General features: G+C 46.4%; 1 protein-coding gene and 1 pseudogene across 49 annotated transcripts in view; both read left to right on the forward strand.

The window, feature by feature from the left end:
- The window catches only part of LOC104006655 (protein FAM153B), a 79,129-nt gene extending 60,615 nt beyond the window's left edge, over positions 1–18,514 (forward strand). For 12 of the 49 annotated variants that reach the window (XM_063810948.1, XM_054685320.2, XM_054685336.2 and 9 more), the window contains 5 exons: positions 3,247–3,401; positions 3,517–3,673; positions 4,547–4,680; positions 5,439–5,508; positions 6,214–6,970. The gene's annotated coding sequence lies outside the window, so the exon portion shown is untranslated. Of the gene's footprint in view, positions 1–1,834; positions 3,402–3,516; positions 3,674–4,546; positions 4,681–5,438; positions 5,509–6,064; positions 6,971–12,876; positions 14,296–15,329; positions 16,094–17,680 lie in introns of those variants that run through there. The other 37 variants (XM_063810921.1, XM_063810941.1, XM_063810950.1 and 34 more) reach the window with 21 other exon arrangements.
- On the forward strand, positions 6,300–6,970 carry LOC112209253 (large ribosomal subunit protein eL19-like; annotated as a pseudogene).
- Positions 18,515–19,593: the final 1,079 nt, after the last annotated feature.

Genomic DNA, 19,593 nt, shown 5'->3' on the forward strand with positions numbered 1-19,593 from the left:
AATAACAATGACGTGCTCCAGGAAGCTATGCATGTTCAACGTGCAGCTCTTCTCCAGGAAGCTATGCATATTCAACGTGCAGCTCTTCTCCAGGAAGCTATGCATGTTCAACGTGCAGCTCTTCTCCAGGAAGCTATGCATGTTCAACGTGCAGCTCTTCTCCAGGAAGCTATGCATATTCAACGTGCAGCTCTTCTCCAGGAAGCTATGCATGTTCAACGTGCAGCTCTTCTCCAGGAAGCTATGCATATTCAACGTGCAGCTCTTCTCCAGGAAGCTATGCATATTCAACGTGCAGCTCTTCTCCAGGAAGCTATGCATATTCAACGTGCAGCTCTTCTCCAGGAAGCTATGCATATTCAACGTGCAGCTCTTCTCCAGGAAGCTATGCATGTTCAACGTGCAGCTCTTCTCCAGGAAGCTATGCATGTTCAACGTGCAGCTCTTCTCCAGGAAGCTATGCATGTTCAACGTGCAGCTCTTCTCCAGGAAGCTATGCATGTTCAACGTGCAGCTCTTCTCCAGGAAGCTATGCATGTTCAACGTGCAGCTCTTCTCCAGGAAGCTATGCATGTTCAACGTGCAGCTCTTCTCCAGGAAGCTATGCATGTTCAACGTGCAGCTCTTCTCCAGGAAGCTATGCATGTTCAACGTGCAGCTCTTCTCCAGGAAGCTATGCATGTTCAACGTGCAGCTCTTCTCCAGGAAGCTATGCATGTTCAACGTGCAGCTCTTCTCCAGGAAGCTATGCATGTTCAACGTGCAGCTCTTCTCCAGGAAGCTATGCATATTCAACGTGCAGCTCTTCTCCAGGAAGCTATGCATGTTCAACGTGCAGCTCTTCTCCAGGAAGCTATGCATGTTCAACGTGCAGCTCTTCTCCAGGAAGCTATGCATGTTCAACGTGCAGCTCTTCTCCAGGAAGCTATGCATGTTCAACGTGCAGCTCTTCTCCAGGAAGCTATGCATGTTCAACGTGCAGCTCTTCTCCAGGAAGCTATGCATGTTCAACGTGCAGCTCTTCTCCAGGAAGCTATGCATGTTCAACGTGCAGCTCTTCTCCAGGAAGCTATGCATGTTCAACGTGCAGCTCTTCTCCAGGAAGCTATGCATGTTCAACGTGCAGCTCTTCTCCAGGAAGCTATGCATGTTCAACGTGCAGCTCTTCTCCAGGAAGCTATGCATGTTCAACGTGCAGCTCTTCTCCAGGAAGCTATGCATGTTCAACGTGCAGCTCTTCTTCAGGAAGCTATGCATGTTCAACGTGCAGCTCTTCTCCAGGAAGCTATGCATGTTCAACGTGCAGCTCTTCTCCAGGAAGCTATGCATGTTCAACGTGCAGCTCTTCTCCAGGAAGCTATGCATGTTCAACGTGCAGCTCTTCCGTCTGGATGGCACAGAGGATCTGGGTGGCAAGGCAGGGTCACCACCCCCACCCTGTGTCATGAGACCTCCTGCTCCTGTTAGGGCCCAGGGGCATGGGACTCTGCCTGTTGATCCTGGTATGCTTGAAATTCCCCCGTTTCTCTGTGTCTGTTTTACCCTCCGGGGAACCAGCCCCCTGAAGGTGCCCGTGTGAGCGCCCAGGTTCAGTTCTTCCTCCATGACACTCACAGACACTCTCTGTGGACAGATAACCCCTCAGCAGAGAGCAGCACACAGGGCTCAGTGCCTTGATATCTGAGTAGACCTGATTGTGGGGAGCTCAGGGGCCCCAGGTCACCTTCCAGGGCCCAAGGAGGTCTCTGAGACCTGCACACCGATCCCAGGGAGCCCCTCCTCCCTCTACCTCTGTGCCTCCCTAGTGACCCTTGCACCTCTGTCTGTGTTGCAGATTCCTCGAACACCAGGAAGGGCCCCGATGTGGGGATGTCAACATGGCTCAGACTTGATATGGATCGTGATCATTTCGGGAAATGTGTTACTCCAAAAACTTTTATAATCTTTGCTTAATTTGTTTTTAAATATTTTCCTGGCTGGGCGTGGTGGTTTATGCCTGTAATCCCAGCACTTTGGGAGGCCGAGGCGGGCGGATCACAAGGTCAGGAGATCGAGACCATCCTGGCTAACACGGTGAAACCCCGTCTCTACTAAAAATACAAAAAATTAGCCGAATGTGGTGGCAGGTGCCTGTGGTCCCAGCTACTCGGGAGGCTGAGGCAGGAGAATGGTGTGAACCTGGGAGGTGGAGCTTGCAGTGAGCCGAGATTACGCCACTGCATTGCAGCCTAGGTGACAGAGTGAGACTCCGTCTCAAAAAAAAAAAAAAAAAAAAAAGCCAGTGCCAGCTTAGACCATGACTGAGAGCTTTGGTTTATCTTATCCTTGCTGAGCTGAGTGTTGCAACATTGAAACCTTCTGCAGTGTCCTCCCTCCCTCTCTCTCTCTTTCTCTCTCTCTCTCCTCCCTTTCTTCCTTTTACTTCTCTTAGGATAGGCTCGTCTGTACTTTTTTGATAGAGGTAACCATTTGCCACACCATTTTCTGAAGGGCCTGCTCTCTTCCCATTCATTTGTGATGGCACATTTATCCTACCTTAAGCTTTGATAATGTGTCAGGATCTTTCTGTCCTGTCCTCTCAAAGAGGTTAAATATTTTTTTATAATGACTTTTAATTGACTGAAGTTATAATAGTTGTCTCATGTCAAGTATAAAAACAGGCCAGGTGAGGTGGCTCACACCTGTAATCCCAGCACTTTGGTAGGCCAAGGTGGGTGGAGCACTTGAGTCCAGGAGTTTGAGACCAGCCTGGACAACATGGGACAACCCCATTTCTACAAAAAAAAAAAAAAAAAAAAAATACAAAAATTATCCAGGCGAGGTGGTGCACGTGTGTAGTCCCAGTTACTCGGGAGGCTGAGGTGGGAGGATGGCTTGAACCCGGGAGGTGAAGATTGCAGTGAGCTGAGATCACACCACTGCATTCAGTCTGGGCAATAGAACGAGACTCCATCTCAAAAAAAAATTCTATACTTTATTGACTCATTTATGTCTGATAGGTATTTTTGATTACAAATTGTTTAGTCACTACTTTAAAGCCTGCTTTACTTTTTATTTTATTTTATTGACTTATTTATGTCTTAGTCTTTTTTATTACAAATTATTGTTTAGTGACTACCTTAGAGCCTGTTTTGTTTTTTCTTAATTTTATTGACTCATTCATATCTCAGCCCTTTTTATTACAAATTATTTATTGTTTAGTCACTGCCTTAGAGCCTGTTTTATTTTTTCTTAATTTTATGAAAGGATGATATTGATGATGAAATGTCTTACGATGATCATTTAGAGGTTTATTTTGAACAACTGGCAATTCCAGGAATGATGGAATAAAACATACGAAGTAGAAGGACTGGAACCTCCAGAAAAAATACTTTAAGTTACCTACAGGTGACCCTAGTCGGGTATGTTACAGTCTTAATGGCTTTTCAGAAATTTGACAGAAAATCACTATTGATCTCACTGGATGTTTACATGAATTTTAAGCCTTTGGTTTCCTTTTAACTCTGTTTTTTACAGGTATGAATTGATAAGAAATGCCTGCACCTTCCCTCCTTCCTATCTTTCCCTTGCCTACAGAAAATATAAAAGGCAAAACAATAGACATCTGCATATTCTTCATTCAGATCAACCAGTGGCTAGCATTTGCCACCTTTTGCAGTTTCTTTCTCTTTCCGTAAGTACTTTCTTCTCTGAATCATTTGAAAGTAAGTTGCAAAGAGCATGATGTTTTACCCCAACACTTCAGCATTTATCTCTTGTGAATAATGACATATTTCTATGTAATTACAGTTCTACCATCTAACTATAATACAGTAATTTGATGTACAGCCCATATTCAGATTTACCTGTCTCCAAAATGTTCTTTATTTTTGTTTTAGATCCACAGTTTAATCAAAGATTAACCTTGCCTTTGGTTGTCACATCTCTCTATTCTTTTACTTTGGAGTAGTTCTTTCAATACATGAAACATTTTGAAAAATCTGGGCTCTTTGTTTTGTAGAGTGACCCATAATCTAGATATATCTGGTTGCTTTTTTCTTCTGACTAGAATAGATTGAGCATTTTGGCAAGAATACAGATTAAACAGTGTTCTCATGAGTGGATCCAGATTAAACAGGGAATAATGCCTATTCAGATTAGGCAGTGTTGCGTACTTACCGCCTCACACCAGGAGATGTTTGCGTCTGTTTGTCCCACGATTGCTGATGCTATGTTTAATAATTTTGGTTGAGGTAGTGTCAACTGGACATCTCCTTGTGAGGGTAGCTTTTCCCTTTTGATATTAGTCATCTGTGGGATGAGACATCAAAGCACTGTGAACATCTTACTCCCCGGCAACCTTCACGAGCTGGTTTCAGCATCATTGCTGAAGCCTCTTGGAAACATTCATTACACCCATGGTTCCAATGGTGATTTTTCTCATTCCTTTTACATTGATTACTTGCCTCCTTGAGTAAGGTAGATGTTGTCTGCTCCCCATGTTTCCCCTTCAAAATGTTTAATTTTAACTTAAATGATTAATACAGCTAAGTTTGTCTTTCAACAGGCAAATGAAAACAGTAGCCTAAAGTGTCAGTTTCAACCAGAAAATAACAGCTCTGATTTCTCATGGCTCACACTCTTCTGAAACGGCTCAGGAAGAGGCTGAGGAAGGCCATGTTGTTTCTCTACCTGGGACTAGTAAGTATAGAAATAGAATTCCTTTGTTCTTAAATTCTACCTTTGACTTTACTTTTAAAATATAATTTCTTTGGTATGATTTAGCTCATGCCTGTAATCCTAGCATTTTGGGAGGCCAAAGAGGGAGAATTGATTGAGCCCAGGAGTTTGAGACCAGCCTAGGCATCATAGGGAGACTCTGCACACACACACACATACACACACACGAAGCGGGAATGGTGGCATGCGACTGAGACCCCAGCTACCTGGGAGGCTGAGGTTGGAGGATCATTTGGACCCAGGAGGTGAAGACTGCAGTGAACCATGATTGCGCCACTGCACTCCAGCCTGGGTGACAGAGCAAGACCCTGTTTCACAAAAGAAAAAGAAGAAGAGATCATCTATTAGTCTTCTTGATTTTTCTTAAAATGTGATATGTGATAGTTGATAAGCTTTATGCATATGTCAATCTGTGGCCATTTAATTTTGGGCTAAGGACTTGTTCTATTATAGCACAGTAATCATTTTACTAAATAGTGACTATCTGTCATGAAAAACAATATATTTAGTTTTAATACAGTTGAATACTCACAAATTTCTGGGGGAACTTGGTCAGGACATTTCAACTGAGAATTGTCAGGCACCTTCTCACTGATAGGCATGCTGCTCGGTGGTGCAGCTCATAAGCAGACAACCCCCTTCATGTAATTTAGTAGGAAAATGACAGAAATACTTGTGTAACTATAAAGTAAAGCAGAATTCTGGTTATTGAATCACAGCACCTACTGAAAGAAGTTCTCAAGTTCTGATTGAGTTCTAAAATTTTTTGAAGATTGGAATTCTTCATATGTAAGTAAAAACAATTTCTGATGACCCATTTCTAATCCATGTTCTAAAGAAGTATTTAATCTGGGCCATGTGCGGTGGCTCACGCCTGTAATCCCAGCACTTTGGGAGGCTGAGGCAGGCGGATCAGGAGGTCAGGAGATCAAGACCATCCTGGCTAACACGGTGAAACCCCGTTTCTATTAAAAATACAAAAAAGGCCGAGCGTGGTGGCTCACACCTGTAATCCCAGCACTTTGGGAGGCTGAGGCGGGCAGATCACGAGGTCAGGAGATCGAGACCACGGTGAAACCCCGTCTCTACTAAAAATACAAAAAATTAGCCAGGCACGGTTGTGGGCTCCTGTAGTCCCAGGTACTCGGGAGGCTGAGGCAGGAGAATGGCGTGAACCCGGGAGGTGGAGCTTGCAGTGAGCTGAGATCGCACCACTGCACTCCAGCCTGGGTGACACAGCGAGACTCTGTCTCAAAAAAAAAAAAAAAAAAGTCTCACTGCACCTTTGCAGTAATTATATGAAGGGGTCGCCTGCCCCTCCATACCTGTGGGTATATCTTGTCAGGTGGGAGGAGAGACTGAGAAAAGAAATAAGACACAGAGACAAAGTATAGAGAAAGAACAGCGGGCCCAGGAGACCGGCACTCAGTGTACGGAGGACCTGCACCGGCACCGGCCTCTGAGTTCCCTCAGTTTATTGATTACCATTTTCAGTGTCTCAGCAAGAGGAATGCGGTAGGAGAGCAGGGTGTCAGCAAGAAAACATGTGAGCCTTTCCTTTCGCTGCTGCGGCCGCAGCCATGAGCATGCTCGGGCTTCGGAAGAGGCTCGCCTGTAGTGTCCTCCGCTGTGGCAAGAAGAAGGTCTGGTTGGACTCCAGTGAGACCAATGAAATCGCCAAGGCCAACTCCCGTCAGCAGATCCGGAAGCTCATCAAAGACGGGCTGATCATCCGCAAGCCTGTGACGGTCCATTCCCGGGCTGGATGCTGGAAAAACACCTTGGCCCGCCGGAAGGGCAGGCACACGGGCATAGGCGAGCAGAAGGGTACAGCCAATGCCCGAATGCCAGAGAAGGTCACACGGATGAGGAGAATGAGGATTCTGCGCCGGCTGCTCAGAAGAGACCGTGAATCTAAGAAGATCGATCGCCACGTGTATCAGCCTGTACCTGAAGGTGAAGGGGAATGTGTTCAAAGACAAGCGGATTCTCATGGAACAGCCACAAGCTGAAGGCAGACAAGGCCTGCAAGAAGCTCCTGGCTGACCAGGCTGAGGCCCGCAGGTCTAAGACCAAGGAAGCAGGCAAGCGCCGTGAAGAGCGCCTCCAGGCCAAGAAGGAGGAGATCACCAAGACTTTATCCAAGGAGGAAGAGACCAAGAAATAAAAGCTCCCCCTTTGTCTGTACATACTGGCCTCTCTGATTACATAGATCAGCCATGAAAATAAAACAAGCCTTAAAAAAAAAAAATGTGAGCAAAGGAATCTGTGTCACAAATAAGTTCAAGGGACGGTACTATGCCTGGATGTGCACGTAGGCCAGATTTATGTTCCTCTCCACCCAAACATCTCAGTGGAGTAAAGAATAATAAAGCAGCATTGCTGCCAACATGTCTCACCTCCCGCCACAGGGCGGTTTTTCTCCTATCTCAAAATTGAACAAATGTACAATCGGGTTTTATACCGAGACATTCAGTTCCCAGGGGCAGGCAGGAGACAGTGGCCTTCCTCTATCTCAACTGCAAGAGGCTTTCCTCTTTTACTAATCCACCTCAGCACAGACCCTTCACAGATGTCGGGCTCGGGGACGGTCAGGTCTTTCCCATCCCATGAGGCCATATTTCAGACTATTACATGGGGAGAAACCTTGGACAATACCCGGCTTTTCAGGGCAGAGGTCCCTGCGGCTTTCTGCAGTGCATTGTGCCCCTGGTTTATTGAGACTGGAGAATGGCGATAACTCTTACCAAGCATACTGCTTGGAAACATGTTGTTAACAAGGCACATCCTGCATAGCCCTAGATCCCTTTAACCTTGATTCCATACAGCACATGTTTCTGTGAGCTCAAGGTTGAGGCAAAGTTACAGATTAGCAGCATCACAGGGCAAAGCAATTGTTCAGGGTACGGGTCAACATGGAGTTTCTTATGTCTTCCCTTTCTACATAGACACAGTAACAGTCTGATCTCTCTTTCTTTTCCCTACAATTATAGTCCATTGTGTACATGAAAACAAGGCCTTCTGAAAACGTATTATTGGTCAGAGGCAGCAGCAGTGAGAAGACAGTGTGTCGTATTGTCCAACACACACTTCCCACACAGCCCTGCCATGCTTGCTCATGACTTTCTGACAAACTGCTTTGTCGCTAGGAAGCCCTTAATTTTCCTCTGTGCTCTCCAAGAGAAAGAGGGCCTCCCCATGAGTTAACAGCTGGAGGAAAATGAAAAAGTAAGCTTTTCCTTCGCATTGGAAAACCTTTTTTTTTTAACTTTTAGGTTCAGGGGTGCGTGTACAGGTTTATCATACAGGTAAACTCGTGTCATGGGGGTTTGTTATACAGATTGTTTCATCACCCAGGTACTGAGCCCAGCCCCCAATAGTTATTTCTTCTGCTCCTCTCGCTCCTCCCACCCTCCTCCCTCAAGTAGGCTCCAGTGTCTCTTGTTCCTTTCTTTGTGTCCACGTGTTCTCGTCACTTAGCTCCCACTTATATATGAGAATGTGCAGTATTTGCTTTTCTGTTCCTGAGTTAGTTCACTTAGGATAGTGGTGTCCAGGTCTGTCCATGTTTCTGAATAAGATGTGATCTCCTTCTTTTTTATGGCCGCATAGTATTCCATGGAGCATATGAACTACATTTTCTTGATCCGGTCAGTTATTATGGGCATTTAGGTTGATTCCCCGCTCCTGCAGAAGCCAGCCTTCTGTGTATCACCGCATGGCCCCATGACACAGGAAAATGCATGTCTCTGGGATGGGATGACTGTTTCTCATCCCACATGGTAAGGAGTTTCCAAAGTTCGCGAGCGTTTATTCAGCACCTGCTGTGAGCTATGCCGATGGTGCCACGGGACAGGTGGTGGGGGACACAGCCTGCAGTAACAGAGAACACCCTTCCCTCAAGAGCCTGCGTTCTCCTTGGGGGAGACAGAAAATGAGCCAAGTCCTGGAGCTGCCTGCATGGGGAGTGAGCGAGGAGGAATTGCAGTGAGGGGCAGGCAGCGGGAGAGAGCTTCACGCCCACCGCCCCGCTGGGTCCACACTCTTGTGCTGCCCTCCCTTGGAGGGTCGAGTTAGGGCCATGTCAACTTCCTGGGTAGTTCAGATCTAGTTGGGATTCTGGCTTGACAAGACCTTTTCCTGTTTCTCAGGGGGCCCTGGATTGTTCAACCGGGAAGGGAAGCTGTAAGAATCGCCTAGTCCAGGTGATTCAAAGTGTACTTTTGGAGTCTCTTCTGGGGCCATGAAGCGGGGCTGGGGGAAGCCAGGGGTTCTGGGGATTCTACCTTAACTCACCTGTTAACTGGTGAAAGACACCTTCTGACCAAAGATCACAAGATGAAAACCTGGAAAAGCCTCAAGAGAGTCTACATTACCTGGAAGGACTCTGAGGCCTAGAAAGAAAGAACTTGCAAACTGATGCCAGCTGACTTGCCCTCCAGGGCTCAGCCCGCTGCCGTGAGCTTTGTCTTGTGGCTTTTGTATCTCCAATGTCAAGTGGCCCAGGGAAAACAGGCACCTGCTCTGTGGATGAGAGGTGTGGCCTGGTGATGTTGCCAGAGAGGGCATATCTGTTTCCTGGGGGTGGAATAAAATGAATTCTCCCAGGTCTTACACCTGCTATAAGATGCTTCTGGTCAATGGGTATTTGGAATACTGCCACGTTAGTTAGCGGGGAGGCATCTGGGATCTTTGATTCTGTGCCACAAAGCAGTTCCCTTTACTATGTCAGAACCCTCCTTACCTTTTGAGCTCACCTGGCCCTGCCACCTGGTATTCCATAACCTTCTCTCAAAGGCAACAGAAAGACCACAAGATACTGTAGACAATCCATTGGTGTGATTAAATATTTTGGAGATCTCTTGGCATTTGCTTCCTGGCAACTGTGGGGTAACGTTCTCTACACCAAATGTCTCAAACTCAACTGTCTACAGGAGCCAAGTAAGTGCCCTAATGAATGAAGTCGGCCAGGCAGGAACTGAGAATTACAGAAGGGAGGCGTCCACCATCACCCTTGCTTGGAATGCAGCCCTCCAAGACCTGGTCTTCCTTTTTTTTTTTTTTTCTTTTTTTTTTTGAGATGAAATCTTGCCCTGTCGCCTGGGCTGGAGTGCAGTGGCGTGATCTTGGCTCACTGCAACCTCCGCCACCCGGGTTCAAGCAATTCTCCTGCCTCAGCCTCCCAAGTAGCTGGGATTATGGGTGCATGTCACCACTCCCGGCTAACTTTGTATCTTTAGTAGAGACAGGGTTTCATCATGTTGGCCAGGCTGGTCTTTAACTCCTGACCTCATGATCCGCCTGCCTTGGCCTCCCAAAGTGTTGGGATTAAAGGTGTGAACCACCACGCCTGGCCAGGAGAACATCTTGAACCTGAGAGGCAGAGGTTGCAGCGAGCCAAGATCGTGCCACTACACTCCAGCCTGGGCAGCAGAGCAAGACTCTGTCTCTAAATAACTAAATAAATAAACATATCAAAGAAGCAATCAAAAGTAGGAATAAGAAGAGACTATCAAATATGAGAAGCAACCAGGTAGATTTCCTTCATCCTGCTATTGGACTGCCAGCTGGGGCTTCCACTTTAGAATGTTAACCAAAATGCGCATGGACCTGTTGAACCTGCTTTTTTTTGGGACGGAGTCTTGCTCTGTTGCCCAGGCTGGAGTGCAATGGTGTGACCTTGGCTCACTGCAACCTCCGCCTCCCAGGTTCAAGCGATTCTCCTGCCTCAGCCTCCCAAGTAGCTGGGATTACAGGCGCCCGCCACCAGGCCCGGCTAATTTTTGTATTTTCAGTAGAGACAGGGTTTCACCATGTTGGCCAGCCTGGTCTTGAACTTCTGACCTTAGAACCTGCTTTATTTTTATCATTCTATTTGGATTTCCTTTTGAACGCTTCCTTAACTCCCTTACCATTTGCTAAAATTGGGTAGGTGCTTTATGGTGATGTCCCAACATAATTTTAAGTCTCTTATTGCTTGAACCCAGGACACGGAGGTTGCAGTGAGCCAAGATCATGCCACTACAGCCTGGATGACAGAGTAAAACTCCATCTCAAAAAAAAAAAAAAAAAAAAAGGTCTCTTAAAAGGATAAAGGACATGCTACCTGGTAGAAGTAAACTTAGAAATACTGTCCTCTAAATGCTCGTGTTGTTTAGAGAATTAAAATATTTGGCTTAGCAGCCTGGGTTTCTTAAAATGACTTCTAAAAATATTGCATTTACTAAATCTTCTTTCCTGGCCACTCATTGACTTAATTTCTGTCCTTATGTGCTGTGTCTAGGACATTTAGATATAGGAGGTAAATTCTAGCACATTTTGGGAACACTGTGAATAGAGGAGCTGATAAACACATGGAGTGAAACGGGCCAAGAATTGCTGTGAATATTAAAGATAAATAAAGGCCAGTAACAGGAAAAAGAAAGGGACACACAATTCATTGATCAGATTCATAGTTATAAAAAAATGCTCTCGCTTAAAGATTATCCCATTTCTGGGAAAATGGTTATTGCTGTCTCTCTGCTCTATTTTCTACATTATCATAGCGTAAAATGAATTTTTAGGGGATGTTTACAGTTCAATGCATCTTAACAAGTGTATAGATTCATGCAACCACCACCACAAACAGGACACAGCACAGTTCCATCACCCCAAAATCTCCCTCATGCTGCCCTCCACAGTCACCCCCCACCCACCCCCACCTCCTAGCAACCACTGATCTGTTCTCCATCACTACAGTTTTGTCTTTTCAAGAATGTCATATAAATGGAATCACACAGAGTTTATAACATTTTGATATTTGGCATCTTTCTCTCTTTCTTTTTTTTTTTTTTTTTTTTTTTTTGACAGAGTTTTCACTATTGTTGCCCAGGCTGGAGTGCAATGGCGTGATCTCAGTTCACAGCAACATCCGCCTCCCTGGTTCAAGTGATTCTGCTGCCTTAGACTCCCGAGTAGCTGGGATTACAGGCATGTGCCACCATGCCCAGCTAATTTTGTATTTTTAGTAGAGACAAGGTTTCTCCATGTTGGTCAGGCTGGTCTCAAACTCCCGACCTCAGATGATCTGCCTGCCTTGGCCTCCCAAAGTGCTGGGATTATAGGAATGAACCACTGCACCCAGCCTATCTTCCTTATCTTTCAGGGCAATGCCTGATGTCATACACAAGCCAGCTCCTTCAGCTCCTTCTTACTGTCTAGATTGCCATCCGTCTTTAGCATGATTACAGAGCATGTCTGATTGCAGTGGCAAGCGTTAGGACTCACTCAGAGCCTTGTGGCTTTTCTCTTTTTTTTTTGAGACAGAGTCTCGCTCTGTCAGCCAAGCTGGAGTGCAGTGGCGCAATCTCGGCTCACTGCAACCTCCATCTCCTGGGCTCAAGTGATTCTCCTGCCTCAGCCTCCCAAGTAGCTGGGATTACAGGCGTGTGCCACCACACCCGGCTAATTTTTGTATTTTTAGTAGACACGGGGACTCACCATGTTGGCCAGGCTGGTCTCAAACTCCTGACCTCAGGTAATCCTCCTGCCTCGGCCTCCCAAAGTGCTGGGATTACAGACATGAGCCACCGTGCCCGGCCACCTTGTGGCTTTTCTTCTCCATGTTGAGAAGCCGTGTACCGGCCTTGACAGTGAGACTGGTGGTGGCCTGGGGAAAAGTGGGCATGTGGATAATGTGTGGTTCAGTCTGAAGCTCCTCAGCTAATGTCCCAACTGCCTCAAGTGGTGATCAGGACAGCCTAAACTTTTAATATTTATTTATTTATTATTATTATTATTTGAGACAGGGTCTTGTTCTGTCGGCCAGGCTGGAGTGCAGTGGCACAATCTCAGCTCACTGCAACCTCTGCCTCCTAGGTTCAAGCGATTCTCCCACTTCAGCCTTCCAAGTAGCTGGGATTACAGGTGTCTGCCACCACCACACCCGGCTAATTTTTGCATTTTTGGTAGAGATGGAGTTTTGCCATGTTGGCCAGGCTGGTCTCAAACTCCTGACCTCAGGTGATTTACCCACCTTGGCCTCCCAAAGTGCTGGGATTACAGGTGTGAGCCACCGCGCCTGGCCTAAATATTTATTTATTTATAACACTTGTTTGAATTCTCTTTTTTGTACTTAACGCTGGCTCCATTGTGTGCAACACTGCCATCTGCCGTTAGGATTTGTGTCTGAGAACCTGGGCCCACAGTCTCGCTGCGGATGCAGAACTGGCAGAAAAGCCTACTGCACTTCCCCTGTGTGGTTAAACGACGGTGAACAAGTCCAAGGCGGAAAGAATAACCAAGTATATGCCTTAAGATGCTTTCTTGGAGGTCCCCAGGTGAAATACTAATCAGATCCTTCAGCATTTCCTCCTGTCCAAAAGGATCCTGCTGTATTCCTGTTTCTTTGTCATTAACCGATCACGGCTTTTCAAAGATGTATTATCTCATTTCGACAAAATATCTGAGAGCTGGCTGGGGCACGGTGTCTCATGCCTGTAATGCCATCTCTTTGGGAGGCCGTAGAGGGAGGATTGCTGGAGACCCAGAGTTCAAGACCGGCCTGGACAACAAAAGTGAGACCCCGTCTCTAAAAAAAATATAAAAATTAGGAGGTCAAGGCAGGTGGATCACTTGAAGTCAAGAATTCAAGTTCAGCCTGGCCTACGTGGAGAAACCCTGTCTGTACTAAAAATACAAAAATTAGCTGGGCGTGGTGGCGCACGCCTGTAATTCCAGCTACTCGGGAGGCCGAGGCATGAGAATCACTTGAACCTGGGAGGTGGAGGTTGCAGTGAGCCTTGGTTATGCCACTGCACTCCAACCTGGGTGACAGAGGTCCTGTTAAGAAAGAAGAAACAAGAAAGAGAGAGAGAGAGAAAGAAAGAGAAAGGAAGGAAAGAGACGGAGAGAGATAAAAGAAGGAACAGACAAAAGAAGTCGAAGGAAGGAAGACACAGATAAGAGCAGCAAAATAAGAGAAGAAAAAGAAGCAGTAGAGAATCAAAAGAGCCAAAAATGGTTTCTTTGAAAAGACTAATAAAATCGACACATTTGTTAGCAACACTAATCAAAGGAGGAAGAAAGAGAAGGCAATGTAAAGCTAAGATGAAAAGGGAGTACATTTCTGATTTGAACATGGCAAATTAAAGACAGGATTTCCCTCTTTTCTTTATAGGAAACAATCATAACAAGAATAAGAAGCAAGCCGGGTGCGGTGGCTCATGCCTGTAATTCCAGCACTTTGGGAGGCCGAGCTGGGAGGATCACTTGAGCCCAGGAGTTTGAGACCAACCTGGGTAACATAATGAGACCTTACAAAAAAAAAATTAAATTAAATTTCAAAAACATAATTAGATACCAGTGTATCCCCAGCAGATTGACACAAATTAAAAGTCAACAGTATCCTGTGTTGGTGAAGACATACAGCAACTGGAAGTCTCCTGTGCATGTTAGCCACGTTTATACCCTTCATCTCAGCAGTTTCACTCTTAACCATATATGCTAGAGAAACTCTTACTCATGTGCTCCACAGACAGGTAGGAGGGCCCAAGGTAACCTTGTTTGTAATTAAGAAAAAATAAAAACAGGAAACAAGCCAAGTGTCCAATGGGATAATGGATTAGTAAATTGTGATACACAGTGAAACTGCATATGTGCGCACATCAACATGAATGAACCCTCCAAACATAACGTTGAGGGAAAAAACAAGCAAATCACAGAATACAAAAAATATATAATACCTTTGTATAAAGTTCAAAAACAAGCAAAACTAACCAAAATATTCTTCAACAATATGTGCATGCGTAAATGTGGTAAACATGAAGAAAAGCAAGGAAGCGATAAAAGCCCAGAGCAGATTACTAGGGGGATAAGGAGGGAGAGGATGCATTTGGGAGGGGCTAACAGTGGCTTCAAAGATATCCTTAGCATTCTATTTCTTCTTCTTTTTTTTTTTTTTTTTTTTTTTTTACCAGAGAAGCTGTTGCTCCATTGCCCAGGTTGTGATCATAGCTCATTGCAGCCTTGACCTCCTGGGCTCAAGCAACCCTCCCACCTCAGCCTCCTGAGTAGCTGGGACCACAGGCATGCACCAACATACCCAGCTAATTTTTTTTTGTTTTTTTGAAAATTCCAGGCTGGAGTGCAGCGGCATGAACTCGGCTCACTGCAACCTCCGCCTCCCGGGTTCACGCCATTCTCCTGCCTCAGCCTCCCGAGTAGCTAGGACTACAGACGCCCACCACCACACCCGGCTAATTTTATTTTTGTATTTTTAGTAGAGATGGGGTTTCACCATGTTAGCCAGGGTGGTCTCAATCTTCTAACCTCGTGATCCACCCACCTCAGCCTCCCAAAGTGCTGGGATTACAGGTGTGAGCCACCACGCCTGGCCTAATTTTTAAATTTTTTGTAGAGACAGGATCTCACTATGTTGCCCAGGCTGGTCTCATATCCCTGGGCTCGAGCGATTCTCCTGCCTGGCCTCCCAAAGTGCTGGGATTCCAGGAGTGAGCCACTGTGCCCGGCCAGCATTCTATTTCTTAAGCAGCCTGTTGGGTGCTTAAGGGCTCATTTCATTATTTTTCACACCTTATATATGCATGTATAAATATATATGCTTCTTACAGATGGAAAATAAAATCTCATGAGAAAAAAATCTAATCTAAACCAAAAGAGGACTGTGTGTATCTGCAGCAGTTATGAAAAATAAAAATGCTTTCTCGTTGATGCTCCAGGAGAGCTGGGGAGCACACGAGTCGTCAGTGCCTGTCGTCTGCACATCATCATACGTAGCCCCCTTTGGATCTCAGAAGTTCCCCAGATGGGACCCACCAGCAAGAGGGCCCTGTGTTGTTGGAGGTGGCAGCTACCTCTGTGGCTTGTCCCAGGGTCACCAGAAATTCTGGAGAGAAATAGATGTGGTCCGCGAGATGAAATAAGTGAAACCTTCACTTCTGCTTATTTGGAAAGCCTCCCTCAGACTTAGCTTCTTCGTCTGAAAAATGGGCGTAATTACTACCTGATGGGGTTCTTGTGAGAATCACATGAGCTAATCTATGCTCAGGATGCAAAGCATGGAACGCCTCTTGCCTTCTGAAATTACGTGAGAAGAGCTCCACACCATTCCTTCATCCCGAGACTCTCCCAGCCTTGCACAGTCCAGAGAAGGTCACTGCAGATTAAAATAGACCTAAAAGACACATCTACCAAATGCGGCGTGTGGACTTTAGGTGGATTCTGACTGAAACCCACCAATCCCGCTTGATCCGTGGTTCCACTTTCCACCATTGCAGTTGTCTGTGGTACAATTCAATAAGATAGTCTTAGGGAGAGAGACCACATTCACATAACTTTTATTACAGTGTATTATCAATTATTGTTGTTAAACTCTTACTGTGCCTCATTTATAATTACACTTTATTATAGGTGTGTATGTATAGGAAAAAATATCGTATACAAGGGCTCGGCATTATCTGTGGTTTCACGGCATCCACAGGATCTTGGACGTACACCCCGCAGATAAGGGGGGACAGCTATATAAAAATGTATTCTTGAGAAAATCAGGAAAAGGCAAATAAGGATTGGGCATTAAAAAATGCCAAAGTGGCTGGGCGCAGTGGCTCAAGCCTGTAATCCCAGCACTTTGGGAGGCCTAGGCAGGTGGATCACCTGAGGTCAGGAGTTTGAAACCAGCCAGGCCAACATGGGGAAATCCCATCTCTACTAAAAATGCAAAAATTAGCCGGGCATGGTTGCGAGTGCCTGTAATCCTAGCTACTAGGGAGGCTGAGGCAGGAGAATCACTTGAGCCCAGGAGACGGAGGTTGCAGTGAGCCGAGATCATGCCACTGCACTCCAGCTTGGCCGACAGAGCGAGACTCTGTCTCAAAAAAAAAAAAGATGCCAAAGATGCCAAAGTGTGATAGTGCAATTGGGTTTTTAAAAAATTCTTATCCTCCTGGTGACATGCACCTGTAGTCCCAGCTGAGGTGGAAAGACTGCTTGAGGCCAGGAGTTCAAGACCAGCCTGGGCAACATAGCAAGACCATATATACACACAAAAAATTAGCCAGGCATGCTGGTGTGTGCCTGTAGTCTTAGCTACTTGGGAGGCTGAATCAGGGAGATCACTTGAGCCCAGGAGTTTGAGGCTGCAGTGAGCCAAGATCACACTACCACACTCCAGCCTAGGCAACAGAGTGAGACCTCATCTCTTAAGAAGAAAATTTTAGCCTTTAGAGATACAGCCTAAAGTATTTATGGGTAAAATACTATAATGTCTGAGGTTTGCTTTTAAATAATCTGATCGTGTGAGTGGATGTGAGTGCATAAAGATGAAAAAAGAGGCCAGGCGCAGTGACTCATATCTGTAATGCCAGCACTTTGGGAGGCTAAGGCGGGCAGATTGCTTGAGCCCAGAAGTTCGAGACCAGCCTGAGCAACATAGTGAGACCTCGTCTCTACAACTAAAAAAAGAACTTAAAAAAAAGGTGAAACAGGCCGGGTGCGGTGGCTCACGCCTGTAATCCCAGCACTGTGGGAGGCCAAGGTGGGTGGATCGCTTGAGGTCAGCAATTCGAGACCAGCCTGGTCAACATGGTGAAACCCCATCTCTACTAAAAATGCAAAAAGCTGGGCGTGGTGGCGGGTGCCTGTAATCCCAGCTACTCCAGAGGCTGAGGCATGGGAATCGCTTGAACCAGGTAGGCGGAGGTTGCAGTGAGCTGAGATCATGCCACTGCACTCCAGCTTGGGCGACAGAGCGAGACTCCGTCTCAAAAAAAAAAAAAAAAGTGAAACAAGTGGTCCTGAGATGCTCACTGTAGGTAGCTGATAGCTGCCTGATAGGTACAAGAGAGTTTATTGCTCTCTTCGTTCTTCTTTGATGTATGTGTGAAATGTTTTGTGGAAAGAGGGAAGGAGGATGGGAGAGAAGCAGGGAGGAAGGAAAGCACTCTGAACATTTCCTGTTGTGTAGGTAAGAACTCCAGCGCATCTCAGACCACCAGAGCTCGGGCCACCAAGCTCTGCTACTGAGGGCTGCCCTCCTGCTTGCAGTGACACCACTAGCAGCGTAAGCTTCCAGAAGAGGATGGTTCCACACACAGTGCCAGCTTCACCAGTCCTTCTGGGCACAAACACACCCAAGGGATTCCTGCATCGAGAATGCAGGGTCTGAGTGGGCTCCAGCATCTCTCCCTGTGGATTCCATGGCCCTTGTCCTCTCCAGGCCCAGGAAGTCCAGCACAAGACGTAGGGCCCCCTTCCTTTTTCAACCTCCTGAAATACCAGAGCAGCTCCCCTTCAAATCATCCCACCCCTTCAGAAGGGGCTCAGATCTGGGAGGAAAAGGGCTCCCAGTGTGGGGCACTGTCACCCTCCACAGGCCACAGAGGACCCTCCTGGGATGGGGAAAGAGATGGGTGGGCTGGGTGGGGAGACTGTTTTCTGGTCACACCTGTTGCTCCCCATTCTACCTCCCCCCACTTGAATACAGACAAGGAGACCTCTTGCTAGAAAAGTGACATCATGGCAGGGCATGGTGGGTCACACTTGTAATCCCAGCACTTTGGGGGGCCAAGGCGGGCAGATCACTTGAGGTCAGGAGTTCAAGACCAGCCTAGCCAACATGGCGAAACCCCATCTCCACTAAAAATACAAAAATTAGACTGGCGTGGTGGCGTGCACCTGTAATCCCAGCTAGTCAGGAGGCTGAGGACAAGAATCGCTTGAACCCGGGAGGCGGAGGTTGCAGTGAGCTGAGATTGTGCCACTGCACTCCAGCTTGGCTGACAGAGTGAGACTCTGTTTCAAAAAAAAAAAAAAAAAGTGACTGTAAAAGTTACATGCCCATAAATCTCCATGCTACAAGCCAGGGAAACAGCAAGAGGCCATGTGCAGATGGGAGTGGCCCCTTCCCACTCCCAAGATCAAGAGCTCCTTATGCATCCACCAGCTTGTAGTCACTTGCTTCTTCTCACAGACATTCCTGAGAGGAGATTTCCCACCAGCCTGACATACTGTCGGGGAGAAAGTCACTTCCCAACCTTGCTTTAGGCCAGTGTTTACTGAGAGACAGGCATGTGCCTCAGAAGTGAGAAAACTTCCTCCCAAAGCATGTTAGTATATAAGTATCTTCCAGCCAATTTCTTTCCTTTGAAAAAACCTTACTGGCCAAAATTTTTCAAAATAAAAAAATTGGGGAGAGGAAGATTCTAAGACAGTGGAGTAGCAAGTTCCAGAAATCTGTCTCTTCACCTAGACAACAATTGCGCTGGCAGAATCTGTCTGATGTGACTATTTTGGCACTCTGGAGTCTATTGACGGCTTCCAACTGTGGCTAATTTGGGTCAATTTCAGCTCTCAGCAGGCAGCAGCCACCCATCTCCCATCCCATGCCCCTGGCAGGCAGCTGTGCACATGTTCCTGGAGCAGCTTGCAGACAGCTGGTGGGTGGGAGCCGGGTGAACAAAAAGGACCCTGTCCTCCAAATACGGGAGGTCTGTGCTCTGCTCACTGATTGCTGCTTCTGATCACTGAGGTGCAAAGAGGTGGTGGTTATTGTGGTTGCACCTGCCCCCAATGTTGCAAGCCCTTCCCCCTCTGACTGAAGTGACTTCCAGAGGATTTAAGGACTGTGGGCCTGCACCCACCTGGTTCACATTTCTCTTTCTCCCCTCTTGGGAGGCAGACATTGAAGACTAGAACATTCAAAAGCAACTGCATATATGGGGGAAATTAGAGAGTCACCATGTGTGCCCCAGGGAAGGCGCACGTTCAGAGAAGACTTGAGAAAACCTTAAGTTTATAGCTCTGGCTGATCATTGGCACAGAGACAGACTACAAAGATTAATTAAAAAAAAAAAAAGTCTGCCGGGTGTGGTGGCTCAC

The sequence above is a fragment of the Pan troglodytes genome, chromosome 4, assembly GCF_028858775.2.
Source record: "Pan troglodytes isolate AG18354 chromosome 4, NHGRI_mPanTro3-v2.0_pri, whole genome shotgun sequence".
Lineage (NCBI taxonomy): Eukaryota > Metazoa > Chordata > Mammalia > Primates > Hominidae > Pan > Pan troglodytes.